We start from the raw sequence: 19,781 nt of genomic DNA, 5'->3' as shown, positions 1-19,781 counted from the left end.
TCTTTTATTATGATTTACAATTTGCCAACCTTATTGTCTTGCAGCTCATATTAATTTACACTTTATTAAAAGCGGCGGCAGCTGCAACAACAACAACAACAATCATAATATACGATAGCTGACACTTTTTGACAACGGCAGCAGACAGTCGAAAAAAGTCAAATATCTGGAGAGAGACAGAGAGAGAGAGAGAAAGAGTGATAGAGAGAGAGAGAGAGGAGGGAGGCAAAAAATTGTATTTATAAAAATGCTAATTAAGTTATAAAATGCGCTGACAAAATGAAAATTATATAGACAAAGGATTGCTGTGCACAATGTGAATGTGTGTGCGTGTGCGGCATAAGTGCGCTACAAACGACACAACCACAACAACAACAACAACAACAGCCATCAGTGCTGGCTGCTCTGCTCTGCCGTTTGCCACACGCGTTGCGACAGGTGGCAAAGCAGAAGACAATTGAGCGACGCGTTTAAAAACGCGCCACACACAGCCTGCCTCTATCGCTCAGCTGTCCCAGCTGTGGGCCCCGCCCCCACCCCCTGCGAGTGTTGTCAGGGCTTGCAGCGACATTTTTTATAGACACCCTTCAATGGAGGTGCTCAAGTGGGTAGATGTGTTGTGGACTATTTTAGCATCTCTTCAATGCAATGCAAAAAGAAAGGGTATATCTAAGTCTGGCATTTGTTTTGCATTCGTTTTTTATTTGCTGTTGCTGAACCTGCTCCAAGCTGAGCCTGTCACGTTTGTGCGCAAAAGTTGCTGAGTCTACGCTGTGCATGTGAGTGGGATACTTAACCGTACCTAACGACACACACACACACGCATATACATGCATGTATAGTCAGCTTTATGTCTATGTCAACGGCTTTGCACTGCTAGCGCCATTTTGAGTCTCTTTTTTTATGTAAAAGCCAAAGCAGAGTTTTAATTTTTGCTCAAAAAAGAGGAAAATATAAAACTTGGCAACTTTTCCATCTTGTATAATGTCTATCTATATATTTATATATATATACATTTTTTCCCCTGTCAAGCCACAATGGCGGCTCGCAAATGTTCCTCCGCCTGACAGACAGTTGCAACAATTAGGCGACATTTGTTGCTACAGTTTCTGCATTATGTTTTTGCTAAATAAATGTGAATGACATTTTCATGGTCGCTGAGTACATGTGCAGGCAAATGGCAGTTGCTGCCAACAACAATATGGCTGGCAGGACAGCAGGTTGCCGCGGTTGTATCTGGAAAGGACTGCACTACCCAACTGGCACAGCTTTATAGTAGAATAATATTTGAAAACTTTTGGATTTAAATAATTGCAAAATAATAATTTTATTGACAATTAAATTTACTTGTAGAATTTTTTAAAATGCATCATTAAATGCCATTTTATTTATTATTATTATTATTATTATTTTTTTTTTTTTAATATTGCAAATACCTTCTTTAATTGATTTTTTTCTTAATTATGAATCTCCAAATTGTCTATTCTAATCCAAATTTATTGATTTGTTCTGTTAGCTCCAAATGTGTCGCTTTCTTCTGCAGACAGCATTACTTTCCAACTGCTTTTCTTTTGTATATGAGTGAATCCAGAGTCAGATTGTCACTCAATTGGATAGTCAACTAAAGTAAAGTATCCATCTATCAGTTAGACAATCAATCGATCAATCAGAAGGTAATCAATCAGTTAGTCAAACAATTTGATTATCAATGATTGATAAGACTATTTTCTTAATCTCTTAATCAGTCACTTTATCAATCGCACATTCAATAGATCAATCAACTTGTCACCTATTAGCCAGTCAATCAAACAGCCATTTAAGCTGTCTGCTATTCATACATCATACATCATACAGTGGTCAGCACATTATTGCTTATTCAATCAGTATATATGTGTCGAGTCAGTCAATCAGTCAATCTTCAGTCAGTCAATTCGCAGTTAATTACCTAGCCAGTCGCTCAGCTTGTCAATCAATCTATCAATCCTTCTGACTAATTAGCAAGCCAGTATATCAGTCTGCACATCAATCAATCGGTCATCAGTCAGTTAGTCCCACTCTATCACTCTATCAATATTTGTGTCGGTCAACTCAGTCAGTCAATCAATTCACGCTATTGCTCTATCAGCATATGAGTCATTTAATCAGTCAATCAATTCAGTCAGTCAATCAGTCCCAATGTCAATGAGTCACAGCAAACTGTTTGATTTCAATCATCTGCCACGCCATCTGCCCCCTTCAGCGCTGTCCACACACTGCGCTCTCTAAAGTATGCAATAATTTAAAGCTCTCTTTTGCGGTTGCCCCAAAAGCGGCCACAAAGCAGCAACAGCAGCAACAGCAACAGCAACAGCAGCAGGAGCAACAGCAGGAGGAGCAGGAGCAGCAACAGTAGCAGCAACAGTGAAAATTGAGGCGACTGCTGTGCGTTTTTATTGCGTTTTTCATGTGTCTCATGTGGTTTACTACAAATTGATTCTATTATTACACATACATATATATATATATATATTTTTTTTTTTCAGTATTTTATACATTTTTTTGTACTTTTTCCATTTGCCAAGCCGCCGCGCATTACGCATTTATTTTCTTGTTGTTGTTGCTGTGCTTCTGCCTCGTTTGTTGTTCGGTTTTGCTGTTGGCGATTTGAAAACTGAAAACTGATTGCAAACACACACACACACAAGCGCACACACACGCACGCACATAGATATTCCCTTGATATACACACAAACTTCCGCTTGTCTATGCCGCTTGCCCATGGGCCTATGTTGAGTGCAATTTCCGTTGGTTATGCGTGTGTGTGTGTGTGCGTGTGTGGGTGTTTGTGTGGTAAATACACATGAATATATGTATATACATGTGTGTGTGTGTGTGTGGGTATAAACAGCTGGCACATAGAAATTGCAATTACAGTCACATTTGGTCGTCGCTGTGCGAACTCCAATCAATTGTTTAATTAATTTTATAATGAGTTAATTTCGCAAAGCGCAATCATTTAAATGTTGGCGCGGAAAAGCCATTTATTTAATTGTTGTTGTGCAATTTTTGCCACTGATTTGGTGCGTACCGTACTAAATTATAAGTCGTATTATCATCGCACTCGCTCGCACACATTGAAGCCAACTAAGCGTCGGTCTATGAAATTTAATTATAAAATGCTTACATTGCATTTACATATTTGCGTCGCTGTCCGTTTAGTTTATAAACATTTGCCACGCTCAGTTGAATCGTTGCCTAATTTCATTTTGAGGCCATTGAAAAACTCAATTGAAGATGCTGCCGCCAAAATGCAAAATGCAAAATGCAAAAACCAGAAAAAAAACATGCAGAAAAGCCCAACAAATTTCTTTGCTGCACAAAGAAATATTTTACGAAACAAATTCGTGTCAAATTATGGTGCTCAAAAGTCAAATTTCTTGGCTCAAAGCCAGCCGAAGAGGAATAGTAAATGAAAGAGTAAGAGCAAGAAATTTAGAGAGAGAAAGAGAGAGTGAGAGTGAGAGCTAACGAATGGGCTGCATCTAATGAAATAGACAAACAACAATTTGTGGCTTTTCTTATATGCTTTGTTGTTGTTTATAAATGCAACAACAATTTCGTTCTCTAAAATTTTAAATGATTTTCATTTGTAATTGGCAACCAAAATAAAGAGATATTTGCAATTTTGTAGTTCGAAGTATTTTTATATGGCTTGTGGGCAATTCATAAACAAATATATTTATCCATATATATTTCTCTCACAATTTCTTTGTGGCAACGAATTTATTTTGGAATTACTTGAGTGACAATCAAATTAATAATACTATTAAAAATACAGTTAAAAGCACAAAGTAAGCAATTTAAAGGGATATTAAACGGATATAAAGGGATAGTAGTATAAAAATTTTCAGGCATTTGTATTGCTGAAACTTATTTTATTGTGGACCTACATATATAGGACTGTAGCTTTTTATACTTCAAATATCAAACAGCTTCTTCTGGTATTTTAAGCGAAGTCATAATAGAGAAAAGAGAAATTAAGGAGCTATACAACTGCATTCCTAAAAATTTGAGGATTATTGAGCTATTTTAATTAACATTTTGCACACAATGTTCTGTTATTAAAGTCGCCAATATCCAATTAGCAACTTGTGGCTTCTTCGTTCTGAGAATCACTAGCAAAAAGTACAACTGTTCGCTTTGAACAATGCTTTTATGCTTCAATTGTTCAGCTATTAGATAAGGGCAAAGAAGGGAGGGGGAAAATGAACACAGGTAGAGTGTGTGTGAGAGAGGGACAGAGAGTGAGAGAGACGGACAATATATTCTTCAACTTCATTCAACTTTAAATATCGCTCTTATTACGTATTACTATATTTATTTATATAATTTTAATTGAATTATATATTTATTGATTTAACAGCTGTTAAATTCAACTTTTTACTAACCACAATTTCATAGGATAATAGTGTTTTCTAGTTGCGAGATATCAGAGAGCGAAGCTAAATTTAATAAAGAAAATAAAATAAATAGAAATTAAAGATAGATAAGATATTGTAAAAATCGCTGCTAAATTATTGATATTTTTTTTTTTTTTTTTTTTTTTTTTTTTTTTTTTTTTTTTTTTTGTTGGGCTGAGGTAGGAAAAAATGCTTTATGCACCGTCAGTCATGTCGTCACTTTGACCGGTGTGTCGGACTGCATAACTGCTTACCGACTAAAAAATCCTCCTCTTCTGGGGCTCAAATCCACCTTGGAACCAGGAGATATCCCGCATTAACCTTCAAGGTGGAACCCCATTGTGTGCTCTAAATGAGCGTTGCCCTCTGTGTGCCTGCGTCCAGGTCATACTTCTTCCGCCGCAGAACCTTTTCGGCGAAGTCATAGACTTTTTTCCAAGCGTCTATGCTGCTGCACATTTGCTGTACTAACGTCTCTACTTTGACTTCACCTACTGTATCTGCCAGGTCGATTCTTTCTTCCGACCATCTTTTGCAATTGAAGAAGGTGTGTTCTGCATCGTCCATTGCATTTTCGCAGTAAATGCAGCTGGATTCGGCAGTTTTCCCCATTTTATTTAGGTACTTTCGAAAGTATCCATGTCCGGAGAGTAGTTGTGTCAAATAGAAAGACGTTTCACCGTGCTTTCTATTTATCCACTGCTCCAGATCGGGGATTATTTTAGCGGTCCATCTTCCATACCTTTCGCATGACCATCTCGCCTTCCACGAGACTATGGTTTGCTGTCGTATGCTCTTTGCCGCATGTTCTGAGTATTCTCCTCTTTGCCGAAGATTCCATATTTTTTTGCGCTCTTGGGCAAGCAAGTCAACCGGTATGACTGCTGCTATCACAGTCACGGCCGCCCCGGAGACTGTGCGGTACGCCGATGTTATCCTTAAGGCTGCTCTTCGTTGCACAGCTAGCATCGGTTTTCGCCTTACATTCGCCTCTAAGGTATCCGCCCATACTTCACTGCCATATAGCAGTATTGCATTTGTCGCTTCCATGAGGAGTCTCCGTTTTCCTGCCGTCGGGCCGTCAACGTTTGCCATCAGTCTACTCAGAGACCCCGTTGCTGTCGCTGTTTTCCGCGTGGCATACTTCAGCTGTTCCCAGAAGGTAAGTTTACTGTCCAGCCTAACGCCTAGATAGTTCACTGTCCTCTGCGTCCTTATCAGGTTTCCGCTTACTCGCATCTCTATTTCGGTTGGGATCTGCTTCCCCGTGAACAGAAGTAACTCTGTTTTATGGGTGGCAAGCTCCAATCCTCGAGAGCTGAGCCATGTCTGTGTGCGGATCATGACTTGGGTAAGTCTCTTTTGGGCCTCTATGGTGTTTCTGGCAGTAATGACGGCTGCGATATCATCGGCATAACCAATAAGGAAGGTGTCTTCAGGCATTTCCAGTCTTAGGATGTCGTCGTAGCTGATATTCCACAGGTCTGGTCCCAGGATTGACCCCTGTGCAGCTCCTCCAGTTACTCTGTATCGTTTTGTTCCAGTTTGCGTGGAGTACAGGAGTATTCGATCCTGCAAATAGCTCCTGATCATATTCATGAGGTACTCCGGTATCTGGAAGCGGTGTTCCAAGGAAGTAAGCATATCAGTCCACCTTACACTATTAAAGGCGTTTTTAACGTCCAGCGTTGCTAACAGAACAACTGGGCGCGAGTATGCATTTCCTCTTTGCGTAGCTCTGGCTGCCTGAACCACTTCATCGATAGCTCCCATTGTGGATTTTCCAGCTCTGAACCCATGTTGCCTAGGGCTAAGTCCTCCAGCAGCCTCTACTGCTGCGAGTAGTCTAGGTCTTATGAGCTTTTCTAAAAGCTTCCCAGCTGTGTTTAACATACACAATGGGCGATAAGCCGAGGGTGTATTGGGATCGCCTTTGCCTTTGCTAATGAGCACCAGTCTTTGTTCTTTCCACGCTTCTGGGAATATCCTTTCTTTTAGACATGCGTTATACATCCTAAGTAGAAAAGTGGGACGTCCTGATGCTATCACCTTCAGTATTTCTGCCGGTATATTATCTGGTCCCGGCGCTTTCTTGTTCTTCAGGGAGAGAGCTGCAATATTGAGTTCTTCCTCGGTGAAATCTGGGACTGAACCATCGAGCTCTACGGGTGCTCGCTCATGCGCCTCGTGGATGTGTGCTGGAAATAGTGTTTCCACTATGTGATCCATCGTGTCATCATCCACGTTTGGCACTGCTCCGTAGTTTCTCAGCTTTTTCATGACTATCTTGTAGCCAAGTCCCCAAGGGTCTTTATTTATATCTTTGCAGAGCTCTTTCCACTTGTCATGCTTACTGCGTGTGATAGCAATCGACAGTTCTTTTCTCGCAATCTTGGCTGCTAACGCTTCCGTCGTGAAATTTCCAGAGCGTCGTGCCCTTGTTAGCCTTCTTCTACATTGTATGCATACTTTCCTTTTTTCCGCAATATCGTGGTTCCACCAGTACGCCTGTCGTCTACCTCCGTGTTTGCTGTGCGTTTTTGGCATCGATACGTTACACGCTCTTTCCATAGCGGTTAGGCTTCTTTCGACCACTTGCTTCGACGTCAATGTGCCGTCGAACTGTCGTTCTCGCCTATCTAATTCAGCTAGTAGTTTGCCTGTATCCACCTTACTTATGTCCCATCTATGAGAAGTCTTTCTTGAGTATGATGGGTGGTTTTGCTGACTGGTATTTTGGAAGTCATATGATATATACTCGTGATCACTTCCCGTGAAGTCATCGAGTATCTTCCAGTCCTTTATCCGATCTACGATGTGTTCGGATCCAAAGGTTACGTCAGGTATTGTGCCTTCACATCCCGGCCTATGGAAGGTAGGTCTGCTTCCGCGGTTTGCTACCACTAACCCGGACCTAGCGGCCATATCCATAATTTTTCGTCCTCTAGAGTTAGTAGACGACATTCCCCAGTCCACTGCTCGTGCATTCAGATCGCCTGCCACAATGAAGGGCTGCCGTCGATCCACGAGGAGATCCTCGATTGCATCGAGTTTATTCTGGAAGGTGCTTATGTCATCGCTAGGGGTTAGGTAGCAACTGACTACTGCGACTTATTATTGATATTGATACATTATTAATTTAAATAATATTTTTAGTATTGTTTTTGTATTTTGTAACTATTCTACTTTAATATAATTATTATACATACATATATATATTTTTGTATTATTATGAATTTAATTATAAAACCCACCTATTCATAGCCAGACCAAATCATAACAGTTTTTCTCCTTATAGACCTCTTTCAATAATTTGCCAAGTAAAACCATCTCTCTTATTCTACTTACCTCAACTTCTCCCAGCCAAGCAAGCTGCTTTCAATCGCAGAAGTTTATTTGATATAGTGCTCAGACTTACTCAACCTACAGAGTGCCTCATTATCTGCTTTGGTATCATATCGCTGCCATCGCAAATACAACAATTTAAATGCATTCGAAAATCCACAGCGAAACAGAAGCGAAGAGGAAGAAAATATCGCATTAAGCGCATTACGCTTCAAGATTCCAATTGTCATTACATTCTGTTGCCTGCCTGTTGTATTTACCGCATAGCCCCACAATAAAGTGCTGTGGGTGGGTAGAGAGATAGAGTGAGAGAGAGGGACAGGGAGGGAGAGTGAGAGAGAGAGAGAGCAAGTAGATGCTTATTGCAGGCAGAGTGACCGCAGTTTTTACTTGCATAGTCGAGCAGTTCTAGTCCGGGCTGCTGTCTGCCGTCGTTTTCTTTAAGCGCTGTGAAGCATTCTGCAATTTTTCATTTAGCGCTGCTGTAAATTCCAGATGCTCAGGCGCTGCATGCTGGCTCCACCTCCACCTCCATCTTCGGCAGCCCAGCTCCCTTCCGTTTCGTAGGGGTTGGGGCGGACACAGAAAACTTGGTCCTTTTGCCGCGTGCGATTAATGCGACAAGCACGATGATGAAGAAGTAGTGGAAGGCGCTGGAGGACGAGTCTCTTAACTTCCAACTTCCAGCGCTGAGCTGCCAAATTCGCTGGCATTTCTTGCCAGCCTTTATAAATGTGCGTGTGTGTGTGTGTGACTGTGTTGGTGTGTTTCTTTTTTGCTCGGTGCAAAATGCCACAAGGTGTAAAATTGAATAATTGAAATGAAGCGAGTACCGCGAGGACTCTCGGCAGGAGCCAGCCAGCAGTAGCCGCAAGGACACACAAAAACCCAAGAAAATTGTTGCAACAAAGTTTAGTTAATTGTGGTTAATTCTGATGGATTTGTGCGTAATTAGTGAGTAATTTAATTTTGCAGTTCTTTGTAAAGTTTGGCAGCAGCAGGACTTGCGGCCTGCCAAATCCCAGCACTGAATGACAAGTGGACAGCCGCAAAGGCAGACAGGCAGACAGATAGACAGACTATCAATTGTAGGATGAGAGATTGAGATTGTTGAGATTGCTCAAGCTGATGAAATATGAATTTGAAAATGATGCTGTAATTGACTGACAGAAAGAGTGGGAGAAAAGCAAGCAAAGTAATTATTGAATATAAATAATATATGAGACAATTTAAGTAATTAAATGAGGAATGGAAGATGTAATTAAATATATTTCAAGTGTTGAAAATTAACCTAATATATTAAAATATGAATCAAATCTAAAATATTTCTGTACTTAAAAAGAGAGAGGAAGTGAGAGAGACATATAGAGAGAAAGAGTGGGAGAAAGTCTAAATGAAAGATGTTATTTAATATATTATAATTGTTGAAAGCTATTCATATATGCAAAAATAAAAGGGAGAGAGAGAGAGGGAGGGAGAATGGGAGAAAAGCAATCAGAGTAATAATTTATATAATTAAAATATGGTATATTAAAATGAGAAATAGAAGCTGTAATTAAATATATTTTAATTGATAAAATTTTTGAAAATATAAATGAAAATTTGCATAAATTCTAAAAAATGGCTGGACAATAAATCATTTCATTTCTCTAACCTTTTAGAAAAGTAAATACAAAAGTATATAAAATATTAAACAAAAATAAATTCAATTAACTGTTAAAAATGAAATAAAAAAGCTCAATCTATAAAGTTTACTTTTACATATGCAGTTTCATAATTTTTGACCAACTTTTAATGACTGAATAGGCGTCAACTGTAAAACCTTTTGGCATACTTGAAAAGAATCTTAACTAGGAGCTGAGAGCCATAAGTTAACTCACGCAGCAATTTGCAAGAGTAGCAAAATTTTGCAATTTCTTAATTTTTCAGTTGATTTTTATTGTATTTTCCCTCAGCTGCCGCAAGGTATGCAACGCATTTTCTTTATTAGCCGCAATGGCACTTTTTGTTGCTCGAAAATTGCGACAGCAGCAACAGCAACAACAACAGTCGAGTCAGCAGCTCAGCAGTTTTTATGCTCTCGTTGTTATGCGCCTAATGAAATGTGACATTAAGTGCTGATGTTGCCACGCCCACGCTCACGCCCACACCGACGCTCGAATAAAAAGAGTGTCGCACTGTGGCGCACTTTTAATTGTTGGCAACGCCATAGCAGCAGCTGTAACAGCAACAACAACAACAACAAGAACAATTTGCCGCTCATTGCGGTGGCTCCCAAAAGGCAGCAATGCCTTGGGGGCGCGAGAAATGGAAAACGGGGAAAACCCCTCGAACCGAACAGCATCAGACAAGCGCCAGCCAAAAGACGCATAAAAAATAAATAAAACAAAAAAAAAAAAAAGCACTGAGAAAAAACGAGTAAAATTTGAGCAAGAGACAGAGAGAGCGAGAAGGGGAGAGAAATACGTTAAAAAGCAAGCAAAACAGTGTAGCGCACAAAAAAAAGTTTTTAATTAAAAAGTTTTGTTTTTTAAATCTATGGATGCGAAATGGTTAAAGCTGATGTGAATTTTCGCTCAGCTCCGGACGAAAACCCCAAAACAATTTTGAGTGGATTTCTGGCAACGGCAAAGCAACAGCTGCAAATTTAATGATTAGCCCGAAATTAGCCGCGATAATGAAGATCTAATTAATGACCCACATTAAGTAGCTGTGTCAATTTGCCCGACACACGAAACAGAAGCACAAAAACAAAAACGAAAAGAAAAAAATGTTTATTGAAATTATGGCAGCTACAAATTGAAATGACAATGAAATTTATCCACATAAATTGTATAAATCAAATGTGAAATCTTTTAAGCAGCAGCAAAGGAAATATATATTTGATTAGATTATCATATGATATTACGTCTTGTTTTATTATAGATGCATAGATTAGAGATCATTAGGGCCATATCAACTCACATTGAAATACTCCAGAAGGTGATACGATAATAATTATGTAATTATATTAAATTATATTTATTCTGATAATCGTTCGTCGAGGCATAACTGAAACATGAATAATTTTGATAACAGTAGTAAATAAGCTAATGATGATAGCTATAATGACTTAAATATAGACAAATATTTTGCTGATAATTGACAGAAGTCCCTTAAATTTTATGTAACTCAATTGACTTGAACTTATCTAACTGGATAATCAAATAATTGGGCTAATCAAATTAATTAAGAGCCTGCGTTTGCATGTTAATATTGATATAGCAAGCTGCAAATTAAATGGGTTTGCTGCACGGCACAAATGATTTTGGCTTTCTGAATATTTTAGGACATATGCGCAAGGCCGAGGCTGAAATTGAGGCAGTATCAAAGTCTATGAGTGGCTGGCTCTGCCTGCTGCCTGATTATTAAACATTAAAAGCTAGGCAAAGGCTTTAAAATGTGCACGGCCTAGAGACCTCCCTCCCTCTCTCTCTCTCTCTCTCTCTCTCTCTCTTTGGCTTTGCAAATTGAGTTGTTTGCATTTTATTTATGGGCCATGGGCAGTGAAACTTGCACAAACACCGCCCAAAAGTCAAACAACGGCATGCAATTTAAATGCAATTGTTTTATGCTCAGCAGCAGGCATACCACTACACACACTCACACACACACACACACACACACACACTGGAAAATCATTGCATTTCACGCTGCGCTGACAAGCCGAAGGGCTGCATGGGCCAATGTGGCGTATGCGCAATATGCAGCCAGCAAGAAGTCGCTGCCACAGCAGTAGCAGCAGCAGCCACAACAGCAACAACAACATAATGTATATTACGCCAGCGCACCTCTTGCACTAATAAATTATTAAATGCATGCAATAAATTTCAAATTAATCGCTGATATTTATCTCTCACTGCAACGTCGCGATGCGCTGCGGCCAACGACTGTGCATAATAATTATGTTGGTCAGCGCACACGGGCCCAACTAGCCCACCCAATGCCCTCTCGCCTCCTTCCCGCCATTTAGCCCGAAAATATGAGCTGCACTCCTGTCGCTAGTTTCTGCGTTATTTAAATTTTTAATCATTTCTCTTTTTTTTTTTTTTTTTTTTTGCTTGGCTTCAACGTGAATTCAATTCCATTTATAATTGTTCAAATTAAATTTCTTTTATTATTATTATTGCTGTTGTTGGTCACATTTATTATGATGGCGCCGTTTGGACAGGCATATTTTGCACATTGTTTTCACATTTTATTCATTTGTTTTTTTTTTTTTTTCTTTTTTTATTTTATTTTATTTAATTTTTTTTTTTTTTGCATATTTCCTTTCCATAGCTTTGGGTATATTGTTAATTGAATTATATGGCTGGGCTATAACCATTTTCTCTCTTTTTTTCCATGCTCATTCGCCTGAGTATCTTGTATTATTTATTTAATCATAGTTTTAATTGTTGCTGCAATTATAAATTAATCATTTTTAAGTAGCCGCTCATTTGCAGCTTCGACTTCTTAGTTCATAAATTTATTTATATTCTTTTTTTTTTTTTTGTTAATAATGAATAATAATGAAAAGCCATAGCTGAGTGGTTTTGTTTTGAATTAAATTGAAAATAATTTACAATGAAAAGTAGGACTAAAAATCTTAGAGAAATATGGGGACTTAAATTTAAACTTATGAAGCAAACATAAAAATAAGTAACTAAAATTTATTTTGAGCAGGAATATTTTTGCAAGCAAATTAAAAATATTTAAATAATAAATAAAGCATTTTTAGATTTTTTTTGTGCTGCATATATATTATTAATTTAATATCTTTAATATAAAATTATTAAAAATAAAAAATTCCTTCAATGCACGAACTTAGGTTGAAACACTCTAGAATAATGAATAATTAGTTATAAATAATGAGCTTAGAATTATATAATGGCAAACAGCTAAGATATGAAATTAAATGGAGTCCTACATTACAAATGTTGATTTTTTTTTTTTAAACCGAAGACAAAAATGATAAATTTTCATTTGAATGAAATTTGTTATGTTTACCTACTTTTTTTTAGTATATTGATTAGTTTTTTCATGTTTCTAAAATTTATATTTCTTTTCACATAAAATATTGGTACATTAAGATTAATATACGTTAGCTTTGCTGGACTGTTTTATCTCAAAAGGTCTGCTCCTGGCCGCTCAAAGGTCGCACAAATCTTTATGGCCAGTCGGACCCTCAAAGAGCTTCAATTTGTTGCTACCCCTATTTCGGTTGCCACTCTCTATCTTTCTCCCTCTGTCGCTCTCTCTCTCCCACTCCAATATTGGCGGTAGCTAACGAGCACAAAGAGCAACAGCCAGCCAACAAGCGACAAATATTTCACATTGTTTTTTGAATTATAGCGCGCAAAATGGCAACAATAAAAACTTTTTGCCAGTTGTCATATGGCCCCAAACAAATTCTATGTACACACACACACGCACACACACACAGAGTGAGAGAGGCAGAGATAGATATGGACATATGTGCACTCTCTGGCAACATCAACCTGCAAATTAACACAATAATAGCCAGCAAAAGTCACACACAAAGGGAATGAGCAACAGCAACAGCAACAACAACAACAGCAACAACGAAAATCAACAACAATATTGTCACATATATGCAAATGGCATAGAAATTGTGGTTGGCCACTGGACTCGTCGAGGCTGGCTGGCAGAGCGAGCGAACTGGCTGGGAACGGATATGCTTGCATATAAATTATAACACCGGCGTGTCTATTAAAATGATTGTATCCGCTCGATTATGCACACAGAGACAGAGACGGCAGCACAGAAAGGATGTGCGAGAGTGAGAGTGAGAGCGAGAGAGAGAGAGCGAGAGAAGGCTAAAAATTTAGCAGAGCCCAAAAACTTTTTGACTTTATAGATACAGATACAAATGCAGATGCAGACGGGCATAGGGCACTGATACAGCTCTATATATGTAACTCATGTGAGTGTGTGTGTGTGCATATTGTGTTTATTTTACTGCCTGCTGCTAGCTGTCTGCCTGCCTGCTGTCATGTGTGAGCGTCTGTGTGCTAACATGGCACAGGTTGTTAGCAAGTGACTCTCTGTGTGTGTGTGTGAGTGTGTGTGCTTGGTTATGCAAGCTTTTTTCTCTCTTCCCCTCCGTGCGTCCCGCCTGCTGCCCATGCTCATCGCTTCTTTGATTAAACAAATTGTACATAATACAGTTGCTGCTTTATTTGTCATTCAAATTTTGTGTGTCTGCTGTTTAAATCCAGTTGATATTATGCTGTTTTGACAGCTAATTAGTTACGTTCAAATATGCAAGTGCGTGTGTGTTAGTCTTACACCACTCTGGCAGCCACTGCTGCTCCCCGCTAGACTGCTTGTCATTGACTCTAATTGACAGCCAGTTTCTGGCCTGCTGCTTTAGCCAAATTGCATCATGCACAAAAAGTTTAGGCAAATCTCTTGGCAATTTTCTAACTCGGTGAAGTTTGAGAAGGCATTTACGAGGCCGGAGCGAAAACAATTAATCTTGCTGTGCGCGCAGGCAACCGCAGCTCTAAGATACATATACAACAGATATGCCGGGAGATGCACATGACAATTCTGCAGGTGCTGCAGAGTAAATGCAAAGCCACACTGAATGGGCGTGTGGGCGTGTGGGCGTCAGGCTGCATGGCACGTCAATTGTGGGCCAATTTAAATGGCAGCTAATAAATTTGCAGCAGGCAACCGCAGCGTGCGAGGGACGCTCGAAAGATGCACGGCAATGCGATAAGATACGCACTCAGCTGTGCGCCGGCCTCAAAGATAAAGTGCAGACGCCCAAAAGTGTGCAATACATGTATGTGTGTTAGTCTCTCTCTCTCTCTCGCTCCATGTGTGTGTGTGTGTGTGTGTGTGTGTTTTGTGGAGCGTAATTTAAGCCATTTATAGCTGGGAAATTAATGCTGCCAGCCAGACTACTGATGGCTGTTGCGTCTGCTGTGTCCTGGCCGCAAGTGCATCCACTTGCCAAAGCTGCCATTCAAAATAAATGAGCTAAATAAGCAGCCTGACATGTCAGACAGCAGACAACAGACAACAACAGCAGCAACAACAACAACAACAACTTGAACAGAAGACAACAACTGCAACAAACAAGCAGCAGCAACAGCAACAACAACAACAGACATTAATAAACAAGCAAACAGCAAAGTTTTCAGTCTCTGCTATGTGTGTCGCTGTATATGTGTGTGTGTGTGCGTGCGTGTGTTTGTGTGTGCGCGTTTGCTATTTGGCATTTGTTTTAACTATCAATTAAAGCTCCCGATGCTAATTATGTTCATATCTTGCTGTCTCGCTCACTCTGCTGCAGTCTGATGACCCAGCCCCCAGCCCCCAGTCCCCAGCCTGTTTCTAATAAAGCGCCAGCCAGCCAACAGCTCTGGCAATAACTTTTGTTTTGCGGTTTTGTCTGATGTCAAAAGCATTTCTGGCCTTTTGTAACTGCTTTAAAGATTACACATACATGTACAGTAAATTTATGTATACATATATACATATGTGTATACATATAGCTGTTTATATATCTGACTCTATCTAACTGCATTCGTATCTATTTTGGTAATCTCTATTGTTGCTTCTTGTTCTTGAAATTAGACAAATATTTGTATTTGTGTGTGTGTGCCGTATAATTTATGCGTGTGCGTGTGTCTGTGTTTTCTTGTTGTTCTCGCTTTGTTATTGATGTGCATAAATCACAGAAGGAAGACGAGAAAGAGAGAGAGAGAGAGAGAGAGAGAGAGAGAGAGAAGGAGATAGAGCTAACAAGGTATATGAACAAAGCGTCGTTTGGTTCTTTAATGACACCAATTCAATAAGAAATGTATGCGGAAATATTAGTTTAAGTAATTAGAGTGCACAGCAAGTTGATGTGGTTATCGATTGCTGATACTGTTATCGATGCTGTAGTGGTTTATCAATGGAAAGGTTTCCTTTCTGTGAACAAGTGGAAGCCGAGACTAATATTATCAATATAATCGGCTACATATATGCAAATAAATTGTTTATCGATAATAGATAATTAGAAATAAGAAACTCTTTATTTATTATCAAATATCGATTATTTACAAAGCATTGATAGCTTATCGATAATCATTAAAGTTCTTCAATTGATTCTTGTTCAGATGCTGATTCCATATAGTATAATGTAAATACCGATATTTTATCGATAGATAATATCGATATTATACATAAAAAGTGTTGCTGAAAGTATTAACAATCTTGCATCGTTCACCATCGATAGCTATTCAAATTGATATCATAACTCTCGATAACAATGCGAGCAATACCCTATAAGGTCATGCTCTCAGAGTTAATAACGTGACTCGTTGTTTTGGAGCTTTTAAAATGCATTTTACAATATATTTTAGTTTATTTGCATGCACATTGTAATCTTGAATCTACTTTGGCTTTAATAAAAACGTTGCACAAATAACACGTTCAGCATTTTTATCTCGGCTCTTCCCGTCTTGCTCACTCTTATTTGCACTGCACAACAACAGCAACGCGTCAAAACAATAACAATAGCAATAAACGCAACAACTACAACAACAATGATAGCTACACAAATGATGTGCAAAAGGCAACAAAGTTTTGCGGGCAACATGCGTAAATTTATGCAAAAGCAAATTGTTATTTAAAACACTAAAAACTAAAACCAGTCGAGGATATAGACGAAGCGGAGTCAATGAAAGAGATGGCACTGGCACAAGCGAGATAGCAGCTGCAGTCGGTTGGACAAATGTGCCTGTGTGTGTGTGTGAGAGAGAGAGAGAGAGGGAGTGTGTGTGTGTGAAATATTAATGCACAACATTTAAATGATTGCAGCAAGTGCGCAAACAGAATCAGAGAGAGGGTAATAGCCAAGAGAGGGAGCGAGAGAGAGAGAGAGAGAGAGAGAGGGAGATATGGAGTGAAAGGAGACAGGGGTAGACTGATGAACTGACCTCTGCAGCAGATGACGCCACAGTTGGGGCTGCTGCTGCTGTCGTTGCCACACGCAATGATCTGATTAAACATGGTAATGAAGTAGTCAAAATGTGGTGCAACGTGGCGTATGCGTAATTTCATATATACACAGGCCCAACTGACCATACATATGCATCATCTGCACACACACACACACACATGTGTCTGTGTGTGTGTGTTTGGGTCTCGCGTGTTGCTGCTAATTTAAATTTACGCGCTTCGGCTGGCCACGCTCACGTGCTGCAGGACAGCCACAGCAACAGAACGCACTGATGAGTATGCAAAAAGTAAATCCCAGTTGCAGCGCAACGAAAACACAAATACGCAGATGCATTTCGTGCCGGGAGGCGACAGCAGGGCTACAGAAGGGGCGTGTAGCTGTAGCTGTGACTGTAAATACTGCAAAACCCGAGGCACATAAATAAACATAGTGCCTGTTATATGTATATGCACGATTATTTATTTGGTTTATTGAGTCTTTGCCTTGCAAGATCTGCAGGGATAAAACTTCGTAAATTATCGTAGCTTTATATATGCCACTGTGAATTCGAATTGAAGTGTATTTTCGCAGATTTAATTTATTATTTAACTATACAATCTATTAGCTGGAGAAATCACTAAAATATCACTAAAAGCTGCAAAGTTTTATTTGAGTTATTATATATTATTTTATATTTAATATAATAATGCTTTCAAGAAAGAATTGTATTACTTTCTATTATTTTGATTTTATTATTTTAAATTTATTAAATCTAGCTCGTTTAAGCTTTTTCAATTGATTTTTCATTACCTAAGTTATTTACATAATTTTTTTTTTTTTTTTTTTTTTTTTTTTTTTTTTGTTAAGCACAAATTTCAGACTGCTCCAATTCAGTCAATATGTTTTCAATACACTTTCCATTTTACATGGCTGCCATTTTATTTTGCATTATTTTGTATTGATTTCGACTGAGTTTTTCACAATAGTATATGTATATATATTTTTACATTTGTTAATTTTTTTTTGTTTTTTATTTTTTTTTATTTTTGTTTTTTTGCTGTCGTTCATTATTTTGAAATTACATATTGAAGTACGGCGAAAAAAAGCTTTTAATATTTATTAGCTTGATTGCATTTAATGCACTTGGCTATATCCCTAGATCTATGTTTTCATGTATGCTCCTGTTTGTTTGTATTGGTTTATAGAGAGTGGGCGTGGCTGTGGATGGTTTTCTATTTGCATTTAGCATCCACACACGTACCACGCTCAGTGTTTGGGAATACGGCACGTTATGCCATTATTTGTTTTCGCTGATTGCATTTGATTTTTGGCAAACGACTGCCGTTTGCTCTATGGCTAACAATTCACAAGCAGCGGGGCGCTTGGGGTAGTCCTAAAAAATACAAAAAAAAAAAAAGAACGCACACAAACAATTTATATATAAATATATATAGTAGTTGGCTGCCCTCCGGACAGCTACGGCGCTTGAACAGCCTCTCAGCTGCCTGGTTTGTTAGCTAAACAAATACCACATTGTGCCACACAGCAAACAGCTGCAAGAGCACGAGTTGCACACGAAATGCAATTGCTGTGCATTTTATAAAAAAGTTATGTAATTCGCTGAGATGAGGAAATGACGGCGCTTGTCAAGAATATTAAGTAAATCAAGCCAAAGGGAAGGTTGGGCAAACGCAGCATGAGGTTTAAGTTCATATTGTTTTTATTTTTTATTTTGATAAATAAATTCATATTGCTTTAACTTGAGTCCCCAAATCTCAATTATAATTGGGACAACAAAATTGTTTTTTCCACTTTATTAACATAGGTAGTCCAGCTTAGGTTTCGCTGCATGCAATCCACACTCTGGCTCCAATGGAAATTCCATTTGGTAGCCCAACGAACACCCAAGCCCCAAACAAGTCTTAGTTTGCTTATAAACTAACTAATTAGGCCCATGTGCTAACCTTATAACTTGATATCGCTTCACAAATGTTGACCCAGGCACAAGTTGCGTCAACCAAACACCAGCACCCAGCCGGCCAGAGGGTCAACAACAAGTTACGTGGCCGAGCTCGGCACGTAGCAGCTCAGCAGCTCGGCTACCTATCCCAGTTTCACTTCACGTAAATTAGCAATTATTTAGTCATGTTATTAACTCGACTTCAGTCTGGCTGCAGCTCAATAAAGTTGGCTTAGCTCACATTTCATTCGGCTTTAAGTTAATAGCCGGAGAGCTTCTTCTTCTGCCGCTTCTGTTGATGGACTAATTTCAAGTATCTGCAGTAGATTGACCTAAAAATGTATAATAGAGAGAGTGAAATATTAAACTGAAAAGACCTGAAAAGAAAGAGAAAAGAGATAGAGAGAAATTATTGTATATTAATTAATGAAATTATAGCTTTAATATTCACCAAAGACTGAGCAAACATGAATAAAATAAAAATACAATTTATAATACAATTCAGAAACTTAATTTAAATGTAATAATTTAAATTTATATTAATTTATAATATATTATATTAAAAATAAACATCACTTAAATCAATTAAAATAAATAAAATTAAATAGATTAAGATAATTAAAATACTTTAATTAATAACTTTAATATTAAAGTAAATCAATTTAATTAAACTAATATTCAATTAAATACTTTAATTGCAAAATATATTTTATAAATAATAAATATAAAATCAATTATAAATATTAATGCTAGAGAAATATTTCTCATCTAGAACACAAAAAACATGCTCAATGCAATTTCTGAATTATATAAAAATAAATCATACATTTATAAATTATTATATATATCAGCATTCAACTGAGGCCTCTCTCTCGAAATACCCTTTCCAGTTTCACCTATTATTTTATTTTCAGAAAATTATAAGAATTTTTAAAAATTATATCTATTATACTTCAACTAAAATCTCTCTCTCGAAATACGCGTTAAAGTTTCACATTTATTTACACACGTTCAACATAAAATATCTATTAGCATTATTCACGCTCACTTAAGCTAA

General features: G+C 38.1%; 1 protein-coding gene across 34 annotated transcripts in view; it reads left to right on the top strand.

The window, feature by feature from the left end:
* mbl (splicing regulator muscleblind) overlaps positions 1–19,781 on the top strand; it is a 258,467-nt gene that overhangs the window by 131,123 nt on the left and 107,563 nt on the right. The window lies entirely within an intron of this gene.

This window comes from Drosophila arizonae, chromosome 5 (assembly GCF_054131065.1).
Source record: "Drosophila arizonae isolate 15081-1271.41 chromosome 5, UAZ_ARI_1.0, whole genome shotgun sequence".
Taxonomy (NCBI): Eukaryota; Metazoa; Arthropoda; class Insecta; order Diptera; family Drosophilidae; genus Drosophila; species Drosophila arizonae.
This window is presented reverse-complemented; position numbering and strand designations above follow the sequence as displayed.